Raw genomic sequence first — 16,036 nt, forward strand, 5'->3', positions numbered from 1 at the left:
TGTTATGGGAGAGCAAGAGAGGCTACATACGTGGGTTGAAAGGTTGTTGGTAAGGGAAAACCAGGATAAAACAGTGTAGCCAGTTGTTCTATACGAAAAATGGAAGAACAATGTGATTAATACCTACTATATTAACAGGCGTCTACTGACTGTAAAGCTCAAAGCTTTTCCACGAACTCCATGTATAAATACAAGTTTATTTCCCAATAACAAACAGTATCATCAGTGAAAGAACAACCGGATGAACTGCTGAAAGGAATGAACACACTAATGAGTACAGAATATGGGTTGAGAGTAAATCGAAGAGAGACGAAAATAATAAGAAGTGGGAGCAATGAGAAAAGCGAGAAACTTAACGTCAGGGTTGATGGTCACGAAACAAATCAAGTTAAGGAATTTAACTACGTAAGCAGCAAAATAACCAAAGAAGGGCGGAGCAACGAGGACACCAAAAACCAACTAACATTGGAAAGGATATTTCTGGTCGAAAGAAGTCGATTAGTATCAAACACAGGCCTTCATTTGAGAAAGAAATTTCTGAGATTGGAAATTTGGAGCACGGAATTGTATATAACAGGAATAGAGATAACACATACCTCAAATAGATCTTAACATGTAGTAAAACACTTATCAGAACCAAAATACCTTAATATAGGGGTTCCAAAAGGTAACATATTGGGACCAATACTATTCCTGATATACACAATGACTTTCCCACTACTGTTACTCATGGCGAAAAAAATCTCTTCGCTGATGACAGCAATATTATAGTCACTGAGAAAACAAGAGGAAGGAAATGACACTCTCAAGGAATTTTACGATCGGTCTATAAGCAATAAAGTGTCATTGAATATAAAGAAAATTAGGGCCATGAATTTCAGTTTGAATAGGGAAATGACAAAGTTACATTAAATATAAATGGCACCTCTATAGACTGTGTAACAAATGCAAAATTTCTAGGAATGAATACTGATCCTCACTTGAAGTGGTGTGAACACACAAAGGTACTTCCGAGCAGAATGTCATCACCTTGTTATGTCCTTAGAATCCTATCATCACTATCAACAGTGTGTAACATGCAGTGTCCTTTAGTTGCATACTATTCATATGTACACTCAATTCTTAGGGAACAAATGCACAAAATATGAACACAATTTTCAAACTCCAGAAAAGAGTCATAACAATCATTACCAAAAACAGTCGTCGAGCTCATTATAAAGATCTGTTCAAAACACTGGGGATTTTAACTGCTCCGTGTGAGTAAATTCACCATTTATTTGCACTCTGATAATTTTTTTCTCGTAATGTGTTACAGCTATCAATGTAAAATTAGGTCAAAATGTTTATTGATTTTTCCTATGCAAACTGGAATTTTTTCGACCGGAAAGGTCGCAGAGCAAAAGCGGAAGTGCCGTCGGAACGAAACAAAATTTCGATGTAGACCTCCACGCTCAGTATATTACAGGTCAGCCGGCTCGTCTGAAATTAAAACTGACTTGACGTTAGCGAAGTATATAAGATTCTTTAGGAGTTGTCGCTTAAGTTATTTGGACCATAGGAAACAACATGGCGGCCGTTTGAAAAAAAGGATTTTTTCATAGATTTTTCGACTTCGTCGGTCACGTAAAAGTAGTTGTAGTTGATGGATCGGAACTTTAGTTAGCTTCTTCGGAAACAAAGAATCATGCCAATCGTTTCAGTAGTTTTGAAGTTCCATACCACGCGATAAAAAAAAGTTATTTCGAGAAAAACGCATTTGAAGTTTTGACTAAATATAAATGCGGCCCGCCCGGTTAGCCGATAGGTCTAACGTAAGGCTTTCTGAAGTGGGAAGGAGCGCCTGGTCCCAGGCAGGAATCCGCCCAGCGGATTTGTGTCGAGGTCCGGTGAGCCGGCCTGTCTGTGGATGGTTTTTAGGCGGTTTTCCATCTGCCTCGGCGAATGCGTGCTTTTCCCCCTTATTCCGCCTCAGCTATACAATCTCAGCGAATGCTGCGCATACAAGTTCTCCACGCACGCGTACACCATTTCTACTCTACCATGCAAACACAGGGGTTACACTCGTCTGCTGTGAGACGTTCCCTGGAAGGAGCGAGCGGAGGGGGTGGGGGTCCACTGGGGGGTGGAACGAACCGCACAATGACCCTGGGTTTTGTGTGGGGCGGCGGAGAGGTGAAGTGGACTGCCTGCGGTAGTGGTGGTGGGGTTGGGGACCACTGTGGCTGCGGCGGGGACGGAGCCTTCTCGTCGTTTTTCTACGTCCCCGGTTAACTAGCAATATAATACAATACATATAAATGCAATATTATGCACCATACGTTCAATCTGCTATTCCGGGTCCATGAACTAGTCCTTCCTCTTCCTCATACAGGGCGTTCTGCTCGATCTGGGCGATCCTGCGCTGCTTCAGAGCCGCTCGTACGGCCGGTGACAAGCGGTTTTCGGCCGCTTGAATCCGGTGTTCATCGAATGCTTGGCGAACTGCGTCGAACAGAGTCCCAGGTGACGTCCACCGTTGTCGTGGTCTTCAGAATTGCTGAATACCCGTCGTTGAACCTGATCACTGCCAGGAAAGTCGCAAACTCCACCGTCTTCGCACCACAATGCAAATGCTTGGGGATAACTTCCAAACACTAGCGTTCAAACTTTCATTTGAATTTTGTGTGTTTCCTCTCAAGCACCGGTAAAATAGCTCGTCCTCCGAAAGGGCCTCGTAGATCGGATGAACCACTTTTCTGAATTTCTTTGGAGAGCGGCTGATCGCGTTGATATCCGTCCAGAAGTCCGGTAGCCTCTGCAATGCGCCACTTGCACCAACTAGTTTCCCCAGCCGGACAGTTTTGGTGTTGTGGGTGATCATCCGTCGAACACTTGTGAAAATATGTTGCCCAAATTGCCTTCTTCATCTGTTCCACCGGATTGGAATGCCGTCGCAAGCCCCTTGATAACTTTTTCAGTTATAGTTATTGTCAAGCACATAGAATAATCTTTCGTGGCTACAAAGTCAAAATTCGGGAAATAACTGGTGCGTGAAAAAGGCCGATTTCAGGCAGGTGCATTTTTTGTTCAACCACGAATAACAAACATTTCCTTTTCGTATTCGGAAAAACCGTTTCAGGGGTGGGTTTTAAACACTTTTATGGATCCAAAAATGCAATTTTAAAAAAATCGATTTTTTAAACCAAAACATAGTAAACCTCCCCATAATAAGGTTCATGTAGTTCACTGCTGTCTTGATGCCTTTCATAACCATTTCAGATCACACGGAACCCCAGCTCAGTCTACCCCATAGCATAATTCTGATCTCATGGGCCTCCATATTTGGCGAGGTACAAATTTCGTGTAGCCATTCGTCTCGATGACTGCGTGTAAGGACCCGACCATCGACCTTGTGTAAGAAGAAATGCGGTTCTTTTTACAGGCGACAAGTTTCTATCGACCCAGTATCGGTGGAAACTTATTGATGCTGTGCCCACGGCAGTCATAACTGACGGTCTCGTTGGATCAACATAGGAACACTCAGGGGTCGTATGATGTGGAGCCTATTCTTCAACAATGTCCTTTGAACGGCGTGCTCCGAAACACTTGTGCCTGTACGAGCACTGTACTCTCTCGTCAGATGTGTCACAGATCGCTGCCTATCCTGGATTACACAGTGGAGGATCGTCCCACCTCTACGTTTTATGATGAGACATCAGTACCAAACGGCCCACTCGTTATTTCATCATCCTTCAACCACTTTCGATAGGTGCTCACGACAGTAGTATGCCAACTGGCTGCCAGCTTCGTTGTTCCAGATATTCTTATTTCCTGCCTTTATCGGTGGTCAGTGGTCATAATCTTTGGGCTCGTAAGTGAACAATGATAATAACAACATGATGTCAGCGTACACAGTAATGTATTACTGGTACAGCAAATCAAGTACACGAAGCAGTAGGAATGATGACGCCAGAAAGTAGGTCGCCACAGTGGAGCCACGTAGACCCGTAAATCTTGAGCGGCGATTGTCAGGCGGCGTGCAGCAGGCAGCGGTGCGCGGCGCCGGCGGCGCTGTGACGCAAACCACTTTGCGCGCCCCACGACCCCGTCGGCAGACAGCGGAACAGCGCGCGGCACGGCGCGCTTTGCTTTTGTGCTCCCGAGCTTACGCGGGACCACTCCCGGATTTAATTAGGGCTCCATTTAGCGCCCCCGGGGAGGCGCTGGCGTGTCCAGCTCCATTACCCGTCTCGTCTTTAATCCGTCCCCGCGCGCGCACGCTCGGCCTGTGCCCAGCTGGCGACCTTTGCATCACTCGTCGTCGCAGTGGTGTCGCATCAGCGATTGTGACAACACGGGAAACTGAAATAGTCTACATTACAAATCAGACGCTCGGAAATACCTGGACTTTCCTCTATGTAAATCAACATTGATTCTGCATAGAGCTTCCGAATCTTAGTACGCTCGGTTGGTTCGTCCACGAGATCCAAATCGCCGTAGATATCGGTGACCTGGTTTATGCCATGTTTCCTCGCTTCACAAAGACGTTCGATACAGTTTTACATTGCCGGTTAGTGGAAATAATACGAGATTTCCGAGAATCGAACCGGGTTTACGACTGCATTTAGAGCTTCCTTCCTGAGAAATCTCAGAAAGTAGCTCTTAATGGAATAAAATCGCCAGCTTTAAAGGTAATTGCAGGAGTAGCATACGGAAGTTTGATATAACCGTTAATGTGTACAATACACACTATAATTTAAAAAAAAAACATAGTCGTCGCACCAAGAAATTACCTCATTGTGACGGAAATCGGCAGATGTGACTTATATTTAGAAAGGAGCCGTTGATTCCAGTATCAGAAAAATTGAGTGATTTGTTCGATAGAAAGAGCTTCACAAATTGAGCAAGTCTATAACACGTTCGTCCACCTCTGGTCTTATCCGTGCAGTTATTCGGCATGACATTGATTGATCGAGTTGTTTGGTGTCATCTTGCATATAATAACAAAGTATGTCCAACTGGCGCTTAGGTCGTCAAAATCTCGAGATGATTGAAGGGCCCTGAACAAAGCTCTAAACGTTCTCACTTGGGGAGTAATCTGGCATCTTTGCTGACCAAGGTAGAGTTTGACAACCATGAAGACAAGCTGGAGAAAGTCTCACCGTGTGTGGGTGGGGATTTTATTGCTGAAGTGTAAACCCAGGATGGCGTTTCAGTAACATAATGCCCGCCTCCACATGGCGAGAATTTCTGTCTTTGTGACTTCTAAATCCTACCTTGGTCACCAAAGTCGACGGATCTCCCCCCACTAAGAACATAAGGAGCATTATGGGCAGAGTCCTCCAAGCAGCTCGGGATTTTGACGATTTAACGCGCCAATTGGACAGAATTTGGCGCGATAGCACTGAGGAGGCCATCCAACAACTATATCAACCAACGTCAATCTGAGTAACTGCTTGGATAAGGGCCAGAGGTGACCCAACCTGTTATCCACTTGCTTAGTCTGTGAGGCTCTTTTTCCTGAAATAATCGTACAAATTTTTTGCAACAAATTGTAACCAATTATTTGTTTCTGCAGGTCACATCTACATATTTCTGTCTCATTAGGATAATTCCTTCGTGGCGAGCCCTTTGTTTATTTCATTTTTTCAGAGTGTATACATGGTGTTACCAAAAGGTACGGCCAAACTTCCAGGAAGCATTCCTCACACACAAAGAAAGAAAATATGTTATGTGGACATGTGTCCGGAAACGCTTACTTTCCATGTCAGAGCTCATTTTATTACCTCTCTTCAAATCACTTTAATCATGGAATGGAAACACACAGCAATAGAACGTACCAGCGTCACTTCAAACACTTTGTTACAGGAAATGTTCAAAATGTCCTCCGTTAGCGGGGATACATACATCCACCCTCCATCGCATGGAATCCCTGATGCGCTGATAGAACTCTGGAGAATGGTGTATTGTATCACTGCCGTCAACAATACGAGCACAAAGAGTCACTACATTTGGTACCGGGATTGTGTAGACAAGAGCTTTCAAATGCACCCATAAATGAAAGTCAAGAGGGTTGAGGTCAGGAGAGCGTGGAAGCCATGGAATTTGTCCGCCTCTACCAATCCATCGGTCACCGAATCTGTTGTTGAGAAGCGTACAAGCAATTCCACTGAAATGTGCCGGAACTCCATCTTGCAGGAACCACATGTTGTGTCGTACTTGTAAAGGCACATGTTCTAGCAGCACATGGAGAGTATCCCGTATGAAATCATGGCGTTGAATCGAAGAAGTACAGTACATACTGACAAAACTAAAATGACTTCTAACATGGAAATAAAGCGTTTCTGGACATATGTCCACATAACATATTTTTCTTTATTTGTGTGACAGGAATGTTCCTCAAAGTTTGGCCGTACCTTATTGTAACACCCTGTACAAATGATCAGGTGGATAATTTAGGCTGCTATCTATAAGAAGCATGGGAGGAGAGTAGAGTGTAGATAACTGCAGGAAGGCCTGTAGAGGATCGATGATTGGTGTAGGCAATGGCACGTGACTCAGAACGCAAACAAATATAACGTACTGCAAATAAACATGTGTAGAAATCCACTAATTCACAATTACAATATTGGCGATAAATAATTGGAAACAGTTATTACCATAAAATAACTAGGAGTAGCTATCCGGAGTGACCTGTAGTGGAAGGAGCACATAAAATAAATCGTAGGAGAAGCAGATGACAGATCACTGTAGGGGCCTTAACGAACTGTAACAGTGCCTTTACTCAGTGTCTTATATTAAAGACTATGTATTTTTGCATTTTATTCCCTGCCTGATCCACTTGCGTGTCGTCATATGAACGTTGTTGTCATAGCTCATGTAAAAACTGGCATACAAAGTTTCACTTTAATTTTGGCACTACTGTTTCTTTTATTTAATTATCCATGCACAATGAACATAGTTTATGTTATTTTTGAGGTATCTCGTTTCACTATTATGGAGACTTTATTTTCATTTTGTTATTCTGTACACTTCTACTATCACTGTCACTTTTCTTCATGTACACCGTCTATGAAAGTTGCTTGGTGAAGATATTCCCTCCTTTGTTTTGTTAATGATCTGAGTACGGCCAATAACGTCTTCAGTGTGGATGTACAACAGGCCTCAACTTTACCGGCAATCGGCGAAATACCGCAAACAGTGAAGATAATCGGCTGGGTGCACTACATTGGTAACGCTGTATAGACGGTTGAGAATTTGGGTCTGACAAGATGCATGCTATGGCAGCCTGTGCAGGTGCAATGACCACAGAGTCTAGATGGCGCAGTAGTAAGTGCACTTGCCTAGTAAGCCAGAAATCTGGGTTCGAATCCCAATACGCCACATATTTTCAACGTTCCCAACAATTTAAATCAGTGTCCACTTGCAGCCAACTGTGTAATTCGTATGTGACTTAATTTATTGTCGCTTTTGGATCAGAATGGTGTGTGTTCTTTCAACATATCCAGAAGAACAGAAGAGTGGGTTGGGCTGTTTGGGGTTGAGACCAAACAACGAGGTCATCGGTCTCAACGGATTAGGGAAGGATGTCGACCGTGCCCTTTCAAAGGAACCATCCCGACATTTGCCTGGAGCGATTTAGGGAAATCGCGGAAAACCTAAATCAGGATGGCCGAACGCGGGATCCAACCGTCGTCCTCCCGAATGCGAGTCCAGTGTGCTAACCACTGCGCCACCTCGCTCTGTAGAAGAACAAAGACTTAAACAGGATGTGTTGAATTGAATATACAGTCGAATAAGTGCAGAGTATGGACTTAGAATAAACCGAAGAAAGGAAAAAGTAACGATAAATAACAGCAATGAGACGAGTGAGAAATTAAAATCAGAATCGCGGATCACGATGTAGACTATTTAAAGAAATTCGTATTCCTAGGCAGCAAAATAACCCATGAAGGACGAAGCAAGGAAGACATAAGAAAACAGACTAGCGTAGGCAAAGAGAGCATTCCTGATGAAGAGAAGTCTACTGGTATGAAACATAGACCTTAATATGAGAAAGAAATTTCTGAAGATGTACGTTTGGACCACAGCATTGTATGTAGTCGAACATGGACTGTGGGAAAACCGGAACAGAAGAGAATCGAAGCATTTGAGACGTGATTCTACAGATGAATGTTGAAAATTAGGTGGACTGGTAAGGTAAGGAATGACATGGTTCTCGGCAGAATAGGGGAAGAAAGGAACATATCGAAAACACTGTGATAAGTATACAGACAGCAAAACAGGACAGGAGGCATTATGACAGGTAAACATTTTCTTAACAGTCGAAGACGACAATAATACTTATGACCGCGGATACCATGCAAGATATTCTATTCTATTACCGTTTGTGTGACTTTGTATAATTAGTCTAATACTGTAATTAACATTATAATTGAAGTAGTGTAGTTCTTTACACAGGATTTCAAGCTACAGGTTTCTTACATGAGCTAAACATATGTCATTTTGTTGAAACCACTAGCCATGAACATCCATAGCAGAGTTTTTCCGTTTCTGTGGTGCGCTACGAAATTTCAGCTTCATTCTACATTAACATTTTCCGCTTGCCGTATACATCGTACATATATTTCAGAGATTTTGGTTATAGATGATAGCTTGAGTACACATAACGTATTATAACGACTTTATACCACGAATTCCACAGTGTATTTTGTTTAATCCATTGTGCGAAAGTAGTCTATATTATTTAGCATACAGTTATCATGGTAATTCCTTTTGTCAGTTGGTGTCGATGAATATGCTTTGTGTAGATAAGTAATCTGAACTATATTTTTGCCGAAAATTTACATTTTAAGAAATGACAATGTTTATTTTCAAAATATAGTTTAGTGTAAAATTGTGACTTTAAAATGTTACCTGATTTTGTCAAAAGTAGTTTTACTGGGATTACAGAGAAGAAAGAATTTGTATTCTGATAGATGTAGTTTGAAATTATGTGTGGACGTATCGAATGTTGAGTACTGCAATGTAAATAAGTGTATACAGATCCACCTGCGCAAATGTCGTACTGGCTAATTTACTATTGTAGTGTTAAATGAACGAGAACGTTAGGACGCCAGTACAACATGATTCGTGTTTTATATTTATAATATTTTGCGCTTTATATTCTGATTATGTTCCTTGATATCTTTCATTGTAAAGTGAAGCATCCTCACGATGTGACTTGAAAGTTTTTAAAGACCACAAACTTCTGGAAATCAATGTACGTTCTAATGCTTCAGTAATACATACAGCGTTTCTATGAAATCATATATGAATAAGCCATCTTCACTTGGAATGTTCGTTTATTAAACTTTCACATCCGACGATGACAGGACCTATCTGTCGAAACCGGTAACTAATATTAAGGTTTACAAGCAATTAAGGCGAACCTGATTTTGCAAGAGTAATACAACAATTTAGATAGGCCCAACGGTTGACACAGTGTCGAAAACGTGTAAATTTTGTTCAGAAACGTGTTAAAGCGACAGAGTGAGAACTGTGAGACACCTGTACACCGATTCTTAGCCTCATAGTAGCCCACAACGAACAATGGAAGCAATACGAGTAACCACATCTATTCCCAAAAATGGTATCAAGTACGGCTCAAGGAAATTACCATGGAGCTAAGCAGGCTTAATCCCATAATAATCGCCATCTTGGAGGTTACTTTATCGTAAAATGGCATTACAGGGTCCGGGAGGCGGCCAAAATAAGCCCGCATAAGACACGGGCGGCGCACATTCTGAAACGCTCCGCTTTAAGCGGCCTATGCGGGCTCGCAACATGAGCCCTAAACTCATTAGCAAGCTTAGCCGCCACCGCGCCAGACGAGGACGGTTGCTGGCGCTCGGGGTGGGGACGCGGGCCGTCCGAAAACGTCGTTACGGCGTCCCGACGACCGAAACACGCCCGGCCGCCCCCGCAACGCGCGCCGAATACCGCCGACCCCTCGGCAGGCGACGACTGCGCTCGCCTAATGCCGCCCGAGTAACCTGATAGCGGCTTAAGATGGAGACTCCGCATTAAGACCGCACAGTGCTACCTGCTTCACGTGCTGCCTGAATCATGTGCCACACCCTCTAGCGAAACACTTTATGCGTAAGGTAATAGACAACAGGTACTACGAGCAGACATATGGGGCAGCAATGGGAAGATGGTTGCCACCTAATATTCCCAATTGATTTATGGAAGTTTCCAAGGATGTGCCCCGGGAGTGAGTAGCTTTGACACTTGGGTGTTTTTTTTTTCTTTTTATTTTTCAGATGTGTGCACGATACGCAAATGTAGACGAGATGTGGCTCAAATTCAAAGATATAGTAGCAACAGCAATTGAGAGATTCATACCTCATAAATTGGTAAGAGATGGAACTGATCCCCCATGGTACATAAAACAGGTCCGAACACTGTTGCAGAGGCAACGGAAGAAGCATGCGAAGTTCAGAAGAACGCGAAATCCCGAAGATTGGCTAAAATTTACAGACTCATAAAATTTGGCACGGACTTCATTGCGAGATGCCTTTAATAGATTCCACAACGAAACATTGTCCCGAAATTTGGTAGAAAAGCCAAAGAATTTCTGGTTGTATGTAAAGTACACAAGCGGTAAGACGCAGTCAATGCCTTTGCTGCGCAGTGCCGATGGTACTATTTCCGACGACTGTGCCGCTAAAGCGGAGTTAATGAACGCAGTTTTCCGAAATTCCTTCACCAGGGAGGACGAAAGGAATAATCAAGAATTTGAAACATCAACAGCTGCTAGCATGAGTTTCTTAGAAGTAGATACCTTAGGGACTCAAATCGCTTGATACGAGCAAGTCTTCAGGTCCAGATTGTATACCGATTAGGTTCCTTTCAGATTACGCTGATACAATAGCTCCCTACTTAGCAATCATATAGAACCGCTTATTCACCGATAGATCTGTACCTACAGACTGGAGAATTGCGCAGGTCGCACCAGTGTTTAAGAAGGGTAGTAGGAGTAATCCATCCAACTACATACATATATCATTGACGTCGGCTTGCAGTAGGGTTTTGGAGCATATACTGTATTCAAACATTAGTAATGACCTCGAGGGGAACGACCTATTGATACGTAATCACCATGGTTTCAGAAAACATCGTTCTTGTGCAATCGACAGGGGATCCCAGGTTTATTCCGTATTTCTGGATTTCCGGAAAGCTTTTGACCTCACAAGCGACTTCTAATCAAGCGGCGGAGCTATGGGGTATCGTCTGAGTTGTGCGACTGGATTCGTGATTTGCTGTCAAGAAGGTCGCAGTTCATAGTAATAGACGCAAATCATCGAGTAAAACTGAAGTGATATGAGGTGTTCCCCAGGGAAGCGTCCTGGGACCTCTGCTGTTTCTGATCTATATAAATGATCTGGGTGACAATCTGAGCAGTTCTCTTAGGTGGTTCGTAGATGATGCTGTAATTTGCCGTCTAGCAAGGTCATCCGAAGACCAGTATCAGTTGCAAAGCTATTTAGAAAAGATTGCTTTGTGATGTGACAGCTGGCAGTTGGCGCTAAATAACGAAAAGTGTGGGGCGATCCACATGAGACCCAAAAGAAATCCGTTGGAATTCGATTACTCAAAAAACAGTAAAATTCTCAATGCTGACAATTCAACTAAGTACCTGGGTGTAAAAATTACGAACAACTTCAGTTGGAAAGATATCATACTAGATAATACTGCGGGGAAGGTGAGCCAAAGCTTGCGTTTCATTGGCAGGACATTTAGAAGATGCAACAAGTCCACTAAAGAGACAGATTACACTACACTGGTTCGTCCTCTGTTAGAATATTGCTGCGCGTTGTGGGATCCTTACCAGGTGGGATTAACGGAGGAAATCGAAAGGGTGTAAAAAAGGGCAGCTCGTTTTGTATTATCACGTAATAGGGGAGAGAGTGTGGCAGATATGACACGCGAGTTGGGATGGATGTCATTAAAGCAAAGACGTTTTTCGTCGCGGTGAGACCACGAAATTTCAGTCTCCAACATTCTCTTCCGAATGCAAAAATATTTTCTTGAGCCCAATCTACATAGGTAGGAATGATCATCAAAATAAAATAAGAGAAATCAGAGCGCGAACAGAAAGGTTTAGGTGTTCGTTTTTCCCGCGCGCTTTTCGGAAGTGGAATGGTAGGGAGATAGCATGATTGTGGTTAGATGAACCCTCTGCCAAGCGCTTAAATGTGAATTGCAGAGTAATCATGTAGATGTAGATACTTCTGTTGTTTGGCCTCATGCCAGTGATAACTTGCAAGAAATTTTAGAACAGCAGAATTCACTGCACCCGAGCATTTGTTTCAGAATGGTGGTGATTAAGGATAGCTGTCTTCCCTTCGTTGATTTGTTGGTCAGGCGGAAGGTAGATGGTACACTAGGACATTCTGTTTGTAGGAAGCCGACTCACTGACGTATCTGCCGGCTGAGGCCGTCTGGATGAACGTTAAGTAGAATCTCGTACCTTCGTTCAAAAGGGCAATGTCATCGAGGATACTGAAACTTTGACAGTTTAGTTAGCTCATCTCGAAGTCACCTCTCGAGATAATGGTTATAATGAAATGCAGACCAGACGTGTCTTATTCTAACGACCAACTGTTCACTGGGCGAATGGACATAATTCCAAATGGCACCAAAATTTATGGCCTGCGTTTGCATTATGCAGGGAGTATTTCAAACAGGATTGGTCGTACCGTTGCGGAAATATCATGTGAAGTACGTTTCTCGACCAACTACTAAGATTAATACCCTTTTAGCTTCTTTAGAGAATATCTGGGTTTCCACAAGGCGGGTGTCTACCGCATTCCTTGCAGCAGTGGTACGTCATATATGGGTCAAACTATTAGGATTGCGGAGAACCGATGTATTGAGCATAAGTGGCACACATGTTTACAACAGCCCAGCAAATCCGCCATTACAGAACATTTTCTTGGCACAGGTGATCCTATGGAATAGAACAACGTGGAGATTCTGGCAAGCACTGCCAGTTACTTGTACAGTTTTATTAAGAAAGCTGTCGAAATTAAATTAGCAAGCAACCATATAAATAAAAATGGTGGTTTTGTTTAAACTCTACATGTAATCCTGCTCTCCCCCTTGTCAAAAACCAGAGCGACAGAGTTTGTGCTGCCTCAGCGGTTGGTTACTAATTTCACTGTTCATAACTTGTGACAGCTACATCTACAGCTACAGCAACGTAGATACTATGCAACTAACACTAACTGTGCAAATCCTGCAGTGGGTTCATAGAACCACCTTCACAATAATTCTCTATTACTCCAATCTCGAGCATCGCCCGGGAAAACCAAACACCTATATCTTTCCGTACGAGCTCTCATTTCTCTTATTTTGTTATGAGGATCGTTTCTTCCTATGACGTCGGAGTCAAGACAATATTTTCGCATTCGGAGGAGAAAGTTGGTGGTCATAATTTCGTGAAATGATTTCCTTGGAACAAAAAACACCTTTGCACAAATTAAGCCAAACACACATCCTGTTTCATGTCCGTGTCACTCTCTCCCCAGTTTCGGGTCAATACAAAATGTGCTGCTGTTCTCTTAACTTTCTCGATCTGTTCTGTTAATCCTATCAGGTAAGGAACCCAGATCGAGCAGCAGTGCTCCAAAATAGGACGTACAAGCATAGTGTAGGCAGTCTCTTTAGTAGATCTATTATATTGTCTAAGTGTTCTCCCAATAAAACGCAATCTTTGGTTCGCCTTCCCCGCAACATTTTCTACGTGTTCTTTTCAATTAAAGTTGTTCACAATTGCAATTACTAGGTATTTATGTAAATCAAAGCCTTTAGATTTGACTGATTTATCGTGTAAATTAAGTTTAACTGATTACTATTAGCAATTATGTGGGTCAACTCGCAGTTTTTAATATTTTTGGTCAGTTGTCTATTTTCGCACCATACATATTTTCTAAGTAGTTTCGCAATTTTTTTTGATCTTCTGATTACTTTACTAGACGATAAACGACAGCTTCATCTGCAAACAACTTAAGGCGGGTGCTCAGATTGTCTTCTAAATCGTTTATATAAATAAAGAATAGCATAGATCCTATAACACTACCTTGAGGGAAGTCAGAAATCACTTCTATTTTACTCCATGACTTTCCGTCAGTTACTACCAACTGTGGCTGCTCTGAGAGGAAATCACAAATCCAGTCACATAACTGAGACGCTGGACATCTTTGATTTGTGCTGGCGGAAGCGTTTACAGTGTGTGTGTGTGTGTGTGTGTGTGTGTGTGTGTGTGTGTGTGTGCGTGCGTGCGTGAGAGAGAGAGAGAGAGAGAGAGAGAGAGAGAGAGAGAGAAAGAGAGAGCACATGATCCCATGATGTACTTTGTGTCATCGTAAATTAGTTCACTCCCAGTTTTAGAAATCTTTCATTACTTTGGGAGCCTACTCAAGGCGATATCTTTTAAGTGATGCTATATTGATATGGAAATGAACACACCTATTTTTCTAATAGGTGAGTTCATTAAACAGTTTACGCATAAAACTCGCCAAATGAACGGCGGTAGTTGGGAAGCCTTTCACAGAGCAAGAATTCTTCAAATTATCATAGAACTTTGGAAGTAGAGAGGTTTTTGGATAAATCTGTCATTCAGGAAAATAATAGTTCGTAATATGGATCACTGAATGGTCTACGTTACAGGTATGGTCTACGTGACAAAGCCAGGAGTGTTAGTCGCCTCAGGTGGTAATGCGTGTGGTAACATTTTTGATATGTCACTTACTTGAGCTTAGGAGCGCTAATGACTGTCAACTCTAATAACACGTGTTCTGGTGTTTGCAGTATCGTGGCATTAATTTACATCTCGACTGACTGACATAAGGTCTTTTGTGAGAATCTTTTTGTCTAGTCACATGGCTGTGTCGAAAACAGTGTAGAGGACCTACAAGAAAAATTCATTATGTGGGTTGCACACAAACCAGGCAGAAAGCATTTCAAGTCATTCGGACTGAGTGCAATACCTCATATTCCATAAAGTAGGAAAAGAGTTCTTCATATTATTGATGCACAATTTTGCTTCGTATTTTCTGCTGCAGTTGTTAATTCTAACATTTACTCTTTTTCTTCACCACCTTCCATATACAATACTTCCTCCTGCTGTTCTTCAATACGCTTACCATGTTTGTTTTATTTTATTCTGATTGTTAATATAATTTAAATTTTTATGTAGGCAATTATATTATTTTACCAGATGTGCAGGATGGCCCTAAAGTCCGTTAACATTACGAAAATCAGTACTTCAGGGAGTAATGTAAGCAGAGAGCTAAAAATTGACACACTTGCTACAAATGACAAGAGATTTTATTGAAATAAAAAAAAAATGGTTCAAATGGCTCTGAGCACTATGGGACTTAACATCTGTTGTCATCAGTACCCTAGAACTTAGAACTACTTAAACCTAACTAACCTAAGGACATCACACACATCCATGCCCGAGGAAGGATTCGAACCTGCGACCGAAGCAGTCGCGCGGTTCCGGACTGCGCGCCTAGAACCGATAGACCACCGCGGCCGGCGGCAGTGTTTTAGAAAGAGTTGTTGTACAGCTGGTATAGGAGACGTGTTTTAGCCTTCTATCGAGATCTGAAGACAGTAACCATGCTTGAAACTTTCTGGCAGATTAAAACTGTGTGCCGGACCGAGACTCGAACTCGGGGCCTTTGCCTTTAGCGGGCAAGTGCTCTACCATCTGAGCTACCCAAGCACGATTCACGCCCCGTCCTCAAAACTTTACTTCTGCCAGTTCCTCGTCTCCAACGCTCCAAACCATGCTTACTGAAACCTGTAATCAACAATAAAGGTTGTCTACAAGCGATCTCGGCTAAGAAGATCACCTCGGTCATTTGCAGTAAGTTCCTACGAGACCAAACTGCTGTGGACATCGGTCCCTAGACTTACACACTATTTAATCTAATTTAAACTAACTTACGCTGAGGTCAACACACCCACCCATGCCTGAGGCAGGACTCAAACCCCCGCGCGA

At 42.6% G+C, this 16,036-nt stretch overlaps 1 protein-coding gene across 1 annotated transcript in view; it reads right to left on the reverse strand.

The window, feature by feature from the left end:
• LOC126267542 (hemicentin-2) overlaps nt 1–16,036 on the reverse strand; it is a 1,749,994-nt gene that overhangs the window by 1,009,558 nt on the left and 724,400 nt on the right. The gene's annotated exons all lie outside the window — the stretch shown is intronic.

The sequence above is a fragment of the Schistocerca gregaria genome, chromosome 4 (assembly GCF_023897955.1).
Source record: "Schistocerca gregaria isolate iqSchGreg1 chromosome 4, iqSchGreg1.2, whole genome shotgun sequence".
Lineage (NCBI taxonomy): Eukaryota > Metazoa > Arthropoda > Insecta > Orthoptera > Acrididae > Schistocerca > Schistocerca gregaria.